This window comes from Panthera onca, assembly GCF_046562875.1.
Source record: "Panthera onca isolate mPanOnc1 chromosome Y unlocalized genomic scaffold, mPanOnc1 haplotype 2 h2.ChrY_unloc_2, whole genome shotgun sequence".
Taxonomy (NCBI): Eukaryota; Metazoa; Chordata; class Mammalia; order Carnivora; family Felidae; genus Panthera; species Panthera onca.
In genome coordinates this window covers 2,848,188-2,861,309 of record NW_027675865.1, presented here as the reverse complement: position 1 = coordinate 2,861,309, position 13,122 = coordinate 2,848,188, and positions in this window count along the sequence as shown.

Below are 13,122 nucleotides of genomic sequence, written 5' to 3'. Positions count from 1 at the left end.
AAGCCAAAGTGGGAGGCAGCCCAGACTTCCCCTTTCCTATGGAGCTGTAATCATCAAGATAGTATGACATTGGCACAGAAACAGGCACATTAACCAATGAAACAGAGTAGAGAACCCAGAAGGGGCCCCACAAATGTATGGTGAACTAATCTTTGACAAAGCTGGAAAGAGAATCCAATGGATAGAAGACAGTCTCTTTACAAGTGGTGCTGGGAGAACTGAACAGCAACATGATGAAGAATCAACTAGATGACTTTCTTACAACGTGCACAAAAATAAATGCAAAATGGATGAAAGACTTAAATGTAGACAGGAAACCATCAAAACACTAGAGGAGAAAAGAGGAAAAAAAAACCCTTTGACCTCAACTGCAGCAATTTCTTCCTTGGCATGTCTCAAAAGCCAAGGGAACGAAAAGGAAAAATGAATTATCAGGACCTGGTCTAGATAAAAATCTTCTGCACTGCAAAGGAAACAATCAGCCAAATTAAAAGGCAACCGATGGAAGGAGTGAAGATATTTGCGAATGACATATTGGTAAAGGGTTAGTATACAAAATGTATAAAGAACTTACCCAAGTCACACCTGGAAAATGTAATACAGTGAAAAAATGGGCAGAAGACATGAATAGACACTTTTCCAAAGGAGACATCCAGATGGCCCACAGACACATGAAAAGATGCTCAACATCACTCATCATCAGGAAAATACAAATCAAAGCCACACTGAGATACCACCTCACACTAGTCAGTGTGGCTAAAATGAGCAACTCAGGAAACCACAGATGCTGGCGAGCATATGGAGAAAGAGTAACCCTCTCTCCCTGTTGGTGGGAAAGGAAACTGGTGCACCACTGTAAGCATGAAACCTACGGACATCACAATGACTCTAAACGCATGTCTTTCCCTAATAACACTGAATTTCAATGGACTAAATGCTCCAACCAAACAACATAGCGTATCAGAATGGATAGAAAAAACAAAAACAAAAAACAAAACAAGACCCATCTCTTTGCTGTCTACAAGAGACTGATTTTAGACATGAGGACACCTTCAGATTGAAAGGGAGGGGATGGAGAACTATCTATCATGCTACTGGAGGTCAAAAGAATCCTGGAGTAGCCAACTTATATCATGCAAAGTAGAGTTTAAATTGAAGACTGTAACAAGAGATGACGAAGAGCTTTTTATTTTAATTTCAGGGTCTCTCCATCAGGAAGAGCTAAACATTTTAAATGTCTACACACCAAATTCGGAGACACACACATATATAAAACAATTAATTAAAAACATACAGAAACTTGTTGATCAGAATGTGGTAATTGCAGGGACATTAAATTAACCACAGAAAAAAGGATGGAAAATCTCCAAAAGCATGGAGGTTAAAAAACATCCCACTAACGAATAAATGGGTCAACCAGGCAATTTGAGAAGAAATTAAAAGATATAAGGAAACAAATGAAAACGAAATACAACAATACAAACCCTTCGGGATGCAGCAAGGGCAGTCCTGACAGGGAACAACAAAACAAAACAAAACAAAACAAAACAAAACAAAACAAAACAAAAAACAAAACAAAACAAAACAAAACAACAACAACAACAACAACAACAATAACAACAACAACAACAACAAACATTGCTATCCAGGCCTATCTCAAGAAACAAGAAAAATCCCCAATACAAAATCTAACAGCACACCTACAGGAACTAGAAGCAGAAGAGCAAGGCACCCCAAACCGAGCAGAAGTAGAGAAATAATAAAGATCAGAGCAGAAATAAGCAATATGGAGTCTAAAGGAAAACAGTAGAGCACATCAATGAAACCAAGAATTGTGTTTTTGAGAAAATACACAAAAGTGATAAACGTCTAGCCTGGCTTCTCAAAAAGAAAAGAGAGGGGACCCAAACAGGTAAAATCACAAATGAAAATGGAATTATGACAACGAATCCCTCAGAAATTCAAGCAATCATCAGGAAACACTATAAGATCTTCTATGCCAACAAACTGGACAACCTGGAAGAAATGGACAAATGCCTCCATACCCACACACTTCCAAAATTCAAACGGGAAGAAATAGAAAATGTGTACGGACCCATAACTAGTGAGGAAATTGAATCAGTTATCAAAAATATCCCAATAAATAAGAGTCCTAGACCAGGTGGCTTCCCTGGCGAATTCTAGCAGACATTTAAAGTAGAGATAATAGCTATCCTTCCCAAGCTGTTCCAAAATATGGAAATGAAAGGAAAACTTCCAGACTCATTTTATGAAGCCAGCATTACTTTAATTCCCAAATCAGACAGAGACACAGAAAAAAAAGGAGAATTACAGGCCAATATCCCTGATGAATAGGGGTGCAAAAATTCTCAACAAGATACTAGCAAATCTCATTCAATAGCATATAGAAAGTATTCAACACGATCAAGTGGCATTCATTCCTGGCCTGCAGGGCTAGTGCAATATTCACAAATCAATCAATGTGCTACATCACATTAATAAAAGAAAAGATAAGAACCATAGTACACTGTCAATAGATGCAGAAAAAGTATTTGAGAAAATACAGCGTCCTTACTTAATACAAATGCTCAAGAAAGTTGGGATAGAAGGAACCTACTTTAAACATCATAAAAGCCATTCATGAGAAGCCACAGTAAATATCGTCCTCAATGGGGAAAAACTGAGAGCATTCCCCCTGAGATCAGGAATAAGACAGAGATGTCCAATATCACCCCGTTGTTGAACATAGTGTTGGAAGTCTTAGCATCAGTAATCAGACAATAAATGAAATGAAAGGTGTCATCATTTGCAACGATGAATTCAAACTTCCACTTTTGCAGATAACATGACACTATACATGGAAAATCCGACAGACTCCACCAAAAGTCCTCTAGCATTGATACATGAATTTAGCAATGGTGCAGGGTACAAAATCAATGTACAGAAATTGGTTGCGTTTTATACACCAATAATGAAGCAACAGAAAGAGAAATAAAGAAACGGATCCAATTTAAAATGCACCAAGAGTCAAAAAATACCAAGGAATAAACCTAACCAAAGATGTAAAAGATCTGTATGCTGAAAACTATAGAAAGCTTGTGAAGGATATTGAAGAAGATACAGAGAAAGCGAAAAACATTCCATGCTCGGGGATTGGAAGAATAAATATTGACAAAATGTCAATACGACCCAACGCAGTCCTCACATTATATGTAGCCCCAATTACATTGCACCAGCATTCTTCTCCAAGCTGGAACAAGCAATCATAAAATGTGTATGGAACCACAAAAGACCCTGAATAGCCAAAGTAATACTGAAGAAGAAAACCAAAGTGAGAGGCACCACAATGCCAGACTTTAGCCACTACCACAAAGCTATAACCATCAAGACAGCATGGTATTGGCACAGAAACAAATACATAGACTTAATGGCATAGAATAGAGACCCCAGAACTGGACCCACATACGTATGGCCAACTAATCTTTGACAGAGCAGGAAAGAATATCCAATGGAAAAAAAGACAGTCTCTTTAACAAATGGTGCTGAGAGAAGTGGACAGCAACATGCAGAAGAATGAAACTAGACCACTTTCTTACACCACTCTCAAAAACAAACTCACAATGGATGAAGGATGTGAATGTGAGACAGGAAACCATCAAACACTTGAGGAGAAAGCAGGAAAAATCGTCTCTGACCTCAGCGTCAGCAAGTTCTTAGTTGACACATCTCCGAAGGCAAGGGAACTAAAAGCAGAAATGAACTATCGGGACCTCATCAAAATGAAAATCTTCTCCACAGTGAAGGAAACAATCAACAAAACTAAAAGGCAACTGACCGAATGGGAAAAGATGTATGCAAAAGTCATACTGGATAATTGGCTAGTATCCAAAACCTATCAAAAGAACTCACCAACTCCACACACGGGAAACAAATAATCCAGTGAAGAAACAGGCAGAAGACTTGAACAGACACTGTTCTAAAAAAGACATCCAGATTGTCAAGAGACACATGAAAAGATGCTCACCAGCACTCCCCTTCAGGAAAATCCAAATCAAAACCGCACTGAGATACCACTTCATGCCAGTCAGAGTGGCTGATGTGAGCAAATTAGAAGACTATAGATGCTGGTGAGGATGTGGAGAAAAAGGAACCCTCTTGCACTGTTGGTGGGAATGCAACCTGGTGCAGCCGCTCTGGAAAACAGTGTGGAGGTTCTTCAAATCATTAAAAATAGATCTACCCTAAGACCCAGCAACAGCACTGCTAGGAATTTACCCAAGGGGTAGAGGAGTGCTGACACATAGGGGCACATGTACCCCAATGTTTATAGCACTACTTTCAACAACAGCCAAACTATGGAAAGAGCCTAGCTGTCCATCAACTGACAAGAGAATAAAGAAGTTGTGGTTTATGTATATACAATGGAATACTACTTGGCAATAAGAATGAAATCTGGCCATTTGTGGCAACGTGGATGGAACTGGGGGGGGGGGGTATTATGCTACGTGAAATAAGTCAGGCAGAGAAAGACCGATACCATATGTTTTCATCCATGTGTGGATCCTGAGAAACTCAGCGGAAGACCATGGGGGAGGCGATGGGGGGAAAAAGTTATAGAGAGGGAGGGAGGCAAACCATAAGAGACTCTTCAATACTGATAACAGACCAAGGGTTGACGTGGGGTTGGGGAGAGGGGAAAGTGGGTGACGGGCATTGAGGAGGGCACCTGTTCGGATGAACCCTGGGTGTTGCGTGGAAACCAATTTGAAAATAAATTACATTGAATAAAAAAAAATCCAGGGGTTGCTCGTACTGAATATGAGGATAGCTTTCCATTTTCAGCACTTTATGAGCGTGAGGTAGTAGTAGCTTAAGCTGCGTAGATGAAAGTTTTGTTTGTGTGTTTAAGAAAAGGAGTTGAATAAAGACAGAGGCCTCTCACATGTATCACGTTGACCTTGGCAAGTTTCTCTTATTGTTACCATGACTTATCACTCTTAGTGAGTCACCTAGTTTGGAGTCATCCTTTCATACGAAGTGGATTTCAGTTGATCATGGTAGGTGTCTTTGTAGTATTTTGTGAATGAATTGTGTATGTGGTGATGATGGATGGACTATGCTGGTTGCTTTCAAAAGCACTTACACGGGCGGTGTAACACGTTTTCTACCCTTGGAATCCCATGTGTTCTCTTACTACCTTGTGTATGCCTTACCTGAAATATTCATGAATTGGTAGGTAGTGAATAGGTTTTAGTGGCACTGAATGCCCTACTGGCCACTCACACAGAATTCGTTGACGCTTTGCTCTTAAGCACACAATGACTCGGTCTTCCCTACGCTGCATGAAAGTGAGCATGGATACTAACTAGGCAAACTGTTTGCTGCTGCTGTGAAGAACAGCTTCGTGAACTGTGAGCTGTAGCAACACAGGTATGGAACCCTAAGCAAGGCACAGTATATCGGTATTCTTTGAAAGGGTAGAGTAGTTATTTCAATTTGGCTTTCAGCGCGTTGCATGACAAGGCATTTAATTAGCTAAAACCCTCTTAGAGTCGTGTTTGATTGCAAGTTGTGTGTACTGTCCACCGCTAAGTGTCATTTCATGTTAGATGGAATTAATGGAGGCTGAAGCACCCGTGCATTCACCTCTAAGACAACCCTCTTGAACTCGTGAAGAATTATGGGCCTTCTCAGGTAAGATTAGGTACAGGTCTTTCTCAAGGGCATAATCTTAAACACAGCCAAACCTAAGGCAGCTTTGGGCAGCCCACCGTGATAAGATATGCAGACATTGTGACCTCACAAAGCGCCTGGTCTCCTAGCAACTGCGGTGTAACTCTCACACCCTGCCTCCTGATTTGGCTTCATGGTAGAAAATTCATCAGGGCCCTGCGGCGGCCGCGAGACCTGGCAAGCGCGGGCGGCCCCTAGTGGCCTCACATCCTGAGCAGCAAGAAGAAGCTGGGGGCGCTGGCCCCAGGAGGCCCTGGCCCTGGCAGCAGGGGAAGGAGCCTCTAGCGCTGCAGGAGGGGCCGCCCTGGAGGCGCCTGAGGAGAAGATGGTGTACACGCGGAGGCAGCAGCTCCCGGAGGCCTGCCTCCAGACGGGCCGGCCAGCTGCCAGGCGGAGGCGCCACGGAGCCCGGACGGTGGCGGTCGGCCAGAGGAAGGTGCCGCCCCCGCCGCCGCCCTCCCGCGAAGACAGCAGCCACCGCAAGCCCATGGCCCCCGGGCCCTCCTCCGGGGGCCGCACCCTGGAGGAGAGTGGGAGGGCGGCCACCCCGACGCTGACCACCTGCCCCACCATTCGCGGAGTGGACGACGTGTGGGTCGAGAGCAGCCTGGCAGAAGCGCGGCGCCAGGCGCGCCAAGTCCTGGGAGTGAACCTGGAACCCGTGGTGAGACTCCGCCGCTTCCCAGTGCCTGGGCGTGAGATGCGAGCCACCGCCGCGCGACCTCTCAGCCCCGGGACGGGTTGTGCCTGGAGGGATGAACCAGGGACAGCCGGGACCGCGTCCCCTAGTACACTTTATGGGCGAAGAAGCACCAGATGGTCCCGGCCCGCGCCCCCGGGATGCGGCGCCGCCTGCTGGGACTCCGCGGCAGCTGTGCCCCTCTGCTGCCTCCCAGCACCGGGTCTGCGGAGGGAGGAGACCCCTGGACCGCAAGGGAGGTCCCCTTTCTTCCTAACCCCAGATTGAGATGTCTCCAGGACTGTAGGGGCAGATCCATGTGCTCTCTTGTTCCCTCATTGGTCTGAAGTCGTCAGAAGAAGCCATTCCACCCCCACCCCCTCCAAAGGAATTTGGTTCCATGCTTGTGTAATAAAGCTAGAATTTCCTTGCTGTTCTCCCACCTCTGGCTCCTCCCGCCTCATTTTCTTTCTTTCTTTCCTTTTTTGACTGCCACTCTTTCTGGACGAAAGATCGAATATGTGTGGAAAGTTGTTGCAATAGTTGGTATTCTCAACACCAATTGCAATAGTGGGTATTCTCAATCCCACACCTTTCTGAGTTTTAACTGGATTCCAACGCTTTGACCAAGGATACTGTCTAAGAAATTCAAGCGTATCACTGTTAATAATGTAAGGATTTGTATGGCTTTGAATGTCACGGGCTCGGTGATTACAAACCAAAAGATTCAAAGTTCAACTGTGTACACATTCTTAAGACGTTTCTAAAGATTTTATACTGAAATGTAATGTTGATGTTTACTGAACTCCTAAAGGAAATGGTAGACACTCGGAAGGTTTTGTTTAGTAAAATTAACTTGGGAAATTCTTTATAAGTGGGTAAAATTGAAAATGCATTGAGAAACCTCACGGTTTCTATTAAAAACCAATGAGTGAATTTCAAAAAATAATAAATAAATAAATAAATAAACAAACAAACAAACAAACAAACAAACAAACTGGTGCTGGTTATGGACATGGATGGAATCCACTCGGAAATGACTTGGCCTTGTACCAATCTCACATACTGATCTGGGAATCTTTCCAGGATAATTTACTTTAAAATGGAAGTCACATAGTGTAAATGAGTAGGGGTAAGCGTGGTGACTAAACCTGCATACATAATAGCCGTTGGAATTCTCTGAAGTATTACTGATCTAGAGCGGTGGTACATTTTTTTTGGCACCAAATAACTGGTGGAGGTTATCTTTGGGCAAAATAGATTTTCCTCACTTATGTTTGTCATTGTTGTTGGATAACAGGAAATATCCACATTACCATGCATCACTCTTATCAATATCATGGCAGTTGGTTAACAGTTTTGCTCCAGGACTCTCCTTTATTATCTTATGTCCATGCACAGTTATGTTAGCAGGTATTGGTCTTTTGTTTGACAATCAAAGACCACAGGGATCAAACAGGAGAGCCACACAGAGTACTTTTCACTTTTATGATAGTGTTTATGTCCTGTGGCCAGCATGGAATTCTTGATTATCCAAGTGACCTCAGTTATTGGTGGCAGCAAGACTTAATGGTGTTTAGTCAGTGGTGCCGCAGCCAGATTTTACTGCGATATCGGAAGGGCCAAGGAGTGATTTTGTACCACTATTCTTTCAAGTTTAAGTATTTTGCAATAGAACCATCCATCCCAGGCTGAAACATGACCTATTAAATCTTCCATATTACGGTTTCTCCCTGCTTGGCAGCTTTTTAGGGGAATAATGAGAGTTGTGATTTTTTTTTTAATTTTCTTTTAATGTTTATTTATTTTTGAGACAGAGAGAGACAGAGCATGAATGGGGGAGGGTCAGAGAGAGAGGGAGACACAGAATCTGAAGCAGGCTCCAGGCTCCGAGCTGTCAGCACAGATCCCGACGCGGGGCTCGAATCCACGGACCGTGAGATCATGACCTGAGCCGAAGTCGGACGCTTAACCGACTGAGCCACCAAGGCGCCCCGAGAGTTGTGATTTTGACTCTTGAGCTTGTAGAGTTCAAATGGCATAGCTTCCTAATATACAGTTTTCAGTAAGCCTCATATTCTTGTTTTCACTACTCAGTGGTAATGTGTTGTTACAAATACTGCCACATGAGTAAATAAAAGTGAATAATTATTTAAAAGATGCAGAGGGTTAAATTATACTCGTTTCATAGGAAGCTTATATAAATTTTCGTTACTAGCTTCCATGGCCAATGGTATTTCAAATACAGAGGTTTTTCTCCCCCACCCTTCCCAAATTAACTGTTTTAGCTAATTAGTCCCTGAGGAAAAGATACATATTTGTACAACTTCCCTATTGTATATAATTGTATAGTAATTAAAAATGAATCCAATGACCATATTAGAATGTAATTTCAACATATAGCTTATCGAGGTAGCTTCCCAGAGGGTTTTGAAATTAGATGTAGCTGGGAGGATAACTTTGCTCAGCACAGCTTTGAAACACAACCATTGACACCATGCAGTTATTTGAACTTAACTGAGAATCTTAGTGTTTCCCTGCTATACCTTGTTACTTTATTGCACTTGAACTTGCATTCATGCTTTGGGTTATCTGGGCTATCTGATTTCGGTTTGGATCTGAATGCCCATCCTAAATTCAATATGTTGTTTAGCTGGTCCCTTAAAAAATATTGCCATTTCTAGTTTAAAAAACAGGATATTTTTTAAAAAATTTGTTTTTGCTAAATTTTTAGCAAAATTTAGTAGGAAAATGAAAGTATTTTATGTATCCTTTTGGGCAGACCGTGAAAAGGAACTTGACACGGTGGCTTTTCTGGTGAGGCATTCATTTACTGTCTTCTAAAATGAGTCTGCGCTTAGGTTGTACAGGTTTTTGAAATAAATCCCATAGTCTTTATTCATTCTCGTACCTTTATATGTCATATGACACAAGAAGGAGAAAGTTTATGACCTTGCTATGCTTGAGTGCCTATATGTGGTGACTGGCACCTCAAATAAGCTTTTGAATTCCTGATGTCATTTTTATCCCCCTTCTACTTGTCACCCAGCAACTAAATTTTCCTTACAGAACCAGTAATGTTATAATTGTGGAGAGCAAGCTTCATTGTTGTTTACTGTCACTGTTGTGCTGTGTGTTTTGTCCAAGTTTGAGTACACAATTGATCCAGTATAATTTAAACCGGTGGCTTACACATATTAATTTGCTGTGTGCAAACAATAGTACTAGTGTTCTGAACACTGTTGAATAAAAATGCATGAAACATATTTGGATACAAAGAAATCTTAGCAATTTTGAACTCATAGTTTTTTGGTGTTCCAAGGATTGCCATGGAGCTCTTAAAATCAGTGTTTTTAGTGCATATATAATTTATATATATAATATTTATATCATTTAGAGGGTATATATATTATATAGTGGAGATATATCACACACACATACATATATGAAATTTGCTTTATTGGTGTGTTTAAAATATTTTTGGTAGATTGTCATGTCTTATGGGAATTAGAACTCAGTTGTTTGTCATGGAACTGAATTGCGTTCTGGGACAGTTTAATGTGCACATATGATTAAGATTTACAATCTGGTTGTACTTTTCTTTTTAATGTATTAACTGTAAATACGTGTTAGAGAATGTGCAGTGTCTGGCTCTTCTAATGATGTTGGAAAGTTTTGAAATGGAATCTTATGTTTGCATGTGAATCGCAAAGCAATGTGAGAAATTTTTATTTCTTTTGTTAACGGCAACACCCTGGAAGCCTGGAGATATGGTTTTTATGCTATTTTGGGAGTCAACAGTATGTCAATATAAAGACTGATGATCTAGTGAATCTCGGAGACAATGCTTCATGCCAGAGTCCAAACCATTACCCAGTTTGCCACAATAAAGACTTTAAAACTGCATCAAAGTTCATTTTGAGTCCTGACTCCAACCCCCTTCTAGTAGTGATAGAAACCCTAACACTCACGTATGTTTACATTATAAAAGAACATAATGTGCTGCATAAGAGTAGCAGCAGTAAAGGCTGTCCTAGAGAATAAAGTAAAGCCAGAATTTTCATTACAGCCTAGCGGGTAGAGGTACAGTGCTAACAAGGGCAGGATTCATAGTATTATGTGCCCTGGATTTGTCTTTGTGTCTGAGTTCCTATCCATATTTGGAGGCAGCAGCATACTAACTGTGGATCAAATTGCCTGCGGTGGGATGAAAGATTGACCACTTGAAACCGTTAGAACTGTACGTAAGTTACAGAAATGCTCTGTGCTTTAGCTTCCTGAAAAACCACATGTGGTTAGTAAAATAAACTATTGGACTACTGAGAGGATTAAAAAAGGATGTTAATGGGTGAACACATAGAAAATGCTTTATAAATGCTATTAATTGGAGGCATGTGGGCTGAAAATAAATATATATATGCTGAGAGGTACTTGCGAGTTTAACATCCTGAAAACAGAGTGTGGTCTGAGAAAGCCAAAAGACAAATGATGAGAAGATAATGTATGAGTGGGTTTAGTTGAAGAAAGAGACAGCAGGAGGTGAGGTTAAGTTGATTTATTAGGAAGTTTTCACTGTTGGAGGTTTTCTAGACTTTTCTAGACTTCCTTAGATATTTGGGGTCTTTTGTCCTTTGTTCTGAAATATATTTAAAACATATTGTTATGTATATTAAACTATCTGAGAATTTATACAAATAATAAGAGTTACCGATCACAAACTTGCCAAATGTCAACATGAAATTTTCATTTTGGGTAAGCTCGGTAATGTTTGCTTTAAATCCATGTGAGTTTACATGTACAAAACTAAATCTGAAGCAATATGTGTGAGTTTTGTACTTCCTGTGTTAAAGGAGACCAGTAAGTGCAGTAGTTAGATTTGAAATAGCAGAACGTTGCTACCATAGGGAAAAGATAGCCTCACAGTTGAAGCATGGACACACTCATCTTTAGATTTGGGTCTAATGCCTGTGACTTAGCTCTGATTCCACTCCCACCTGCAGAAGGAATAACAACATATTCTAGGTTGGGGAGCAAGTCAAAGTTACAGTAGCTGAAATTAACAATAAAAGAATTTCCCTAGATGGAATTTATCTGGTGGTAAGAAGATCAAAACTGAGCCTGGCTGCAGAGTTTGCAAGAACAATGACTTCTGGTCAGCACTCCCTTGTCTTGGCAATGGCACCTTACACTGAAATTTATAACATGCGGGACATATCCAGAGCCCAAAAGGAAAGCAGTGTTCAGAACAAGATGGGACAGTATTGCTCTCAAACAAATTTGAATAAATATTCTTGGGGACTCAAAACTGAACTTCTCTTACTTTGAAAGGTATTCATAGAAATGTTAATGTTGAGATTCTTCCAACTACTGAAATAAGTTATGTAAAATGTGTATGTATATATATATATATATATATGTATATATGTATATGTGTATGTATATATATATGTATATATGTATATGTGTATGTATATACATATACATATATACACATATATACACATGTGTATGTATATATACATATATATACACATATACAAATATATATACATATATACATATATGTAAAGAAAGGAAGGAGGTTATCATGAGTCACTGGTCCATAACAATTCTGAAGTTCAGCTGGCCCAGGTAGGCAGTCCTTTCATTGGGTCTTAAGGCCTGGGAATGATTTTCCATGGCTCTAGCTCCTCCGGGGTTCTGGCTTTCAACCTCCAAGTCATTCTTCCCTTCTCATGAAAGGTAGCCTGTGTCTACAGCCTTATGGTTGTCTCGGCCTACTTACTGATTTTAGGAGTTTGTGGGTCCAAAGCCTTCTTTCATTTTACTCTCTGGGATTAAGTAAACTCTTCTCTACCATGGACTTTTTCAAACCTTTATAAGGAAAACCACTCCTAAACTTCAAGTTATATTGTAACAGAGAGAACCCTGTGCCCCACAGTTTACTCTGCGAGGGTATGCTTATGAGAGAGAACACCAATATTCTCCATGACCCTTCTTCATTTAGGACACTTTTCTAGCATTTTTCCCCAACGTCATCTGCTGAGTGAGGTTGGTAATAATTTCACCTTCAATAAGAGTGACATTATTGATGTTATCTGTGCTAACAAAACATGAAATTGTATTTGAATGGCATTGAGTAAGGGCAAGTAGTATCGGTTAGGGACGTGTTCAGCTGTCACAGAAAGGCTGCCACCAGTGGCACGAACAAAGAGAGTTTTACTCACAAAGAGGCTGTAGGCTGTGCTCCATTAAGGCAGCAATGTCATCTGCAGCAGGCTGCATGGAATGGCAGAGCTGCCAATTTCTTTACGACCTACTACACAATTTTGGAGAAAAGGGTAGCAGACATTAATATAATAATACCAATATTTTTACCACTTACCATCTTCAAGATGCATCACATGTGTGAGCATTTCAAGCTCACAGCACATCTGTGAGGTAGAATTGTTGATGTCTTTTGGAGGTCATTCGTTTTCTTCTTAAGTCAAAAATTAGCTGTCATATTTCTAGGGCATGTGGCTCCACCCAATCCCCTCCTAGGTTTCCTTTGCTTATCAATGCATCAAGAAAACTCATAGGAATTCTAGAATTTAATACTTGTGAGTCAGGGAGAAACCAGTTCTGCCTTACCAAATCACATTAAATACTCATGCCATTCAGTATACTCTCAGATGAACCGTTGGAAGGTGTTCCTGTATTAGCGTTGT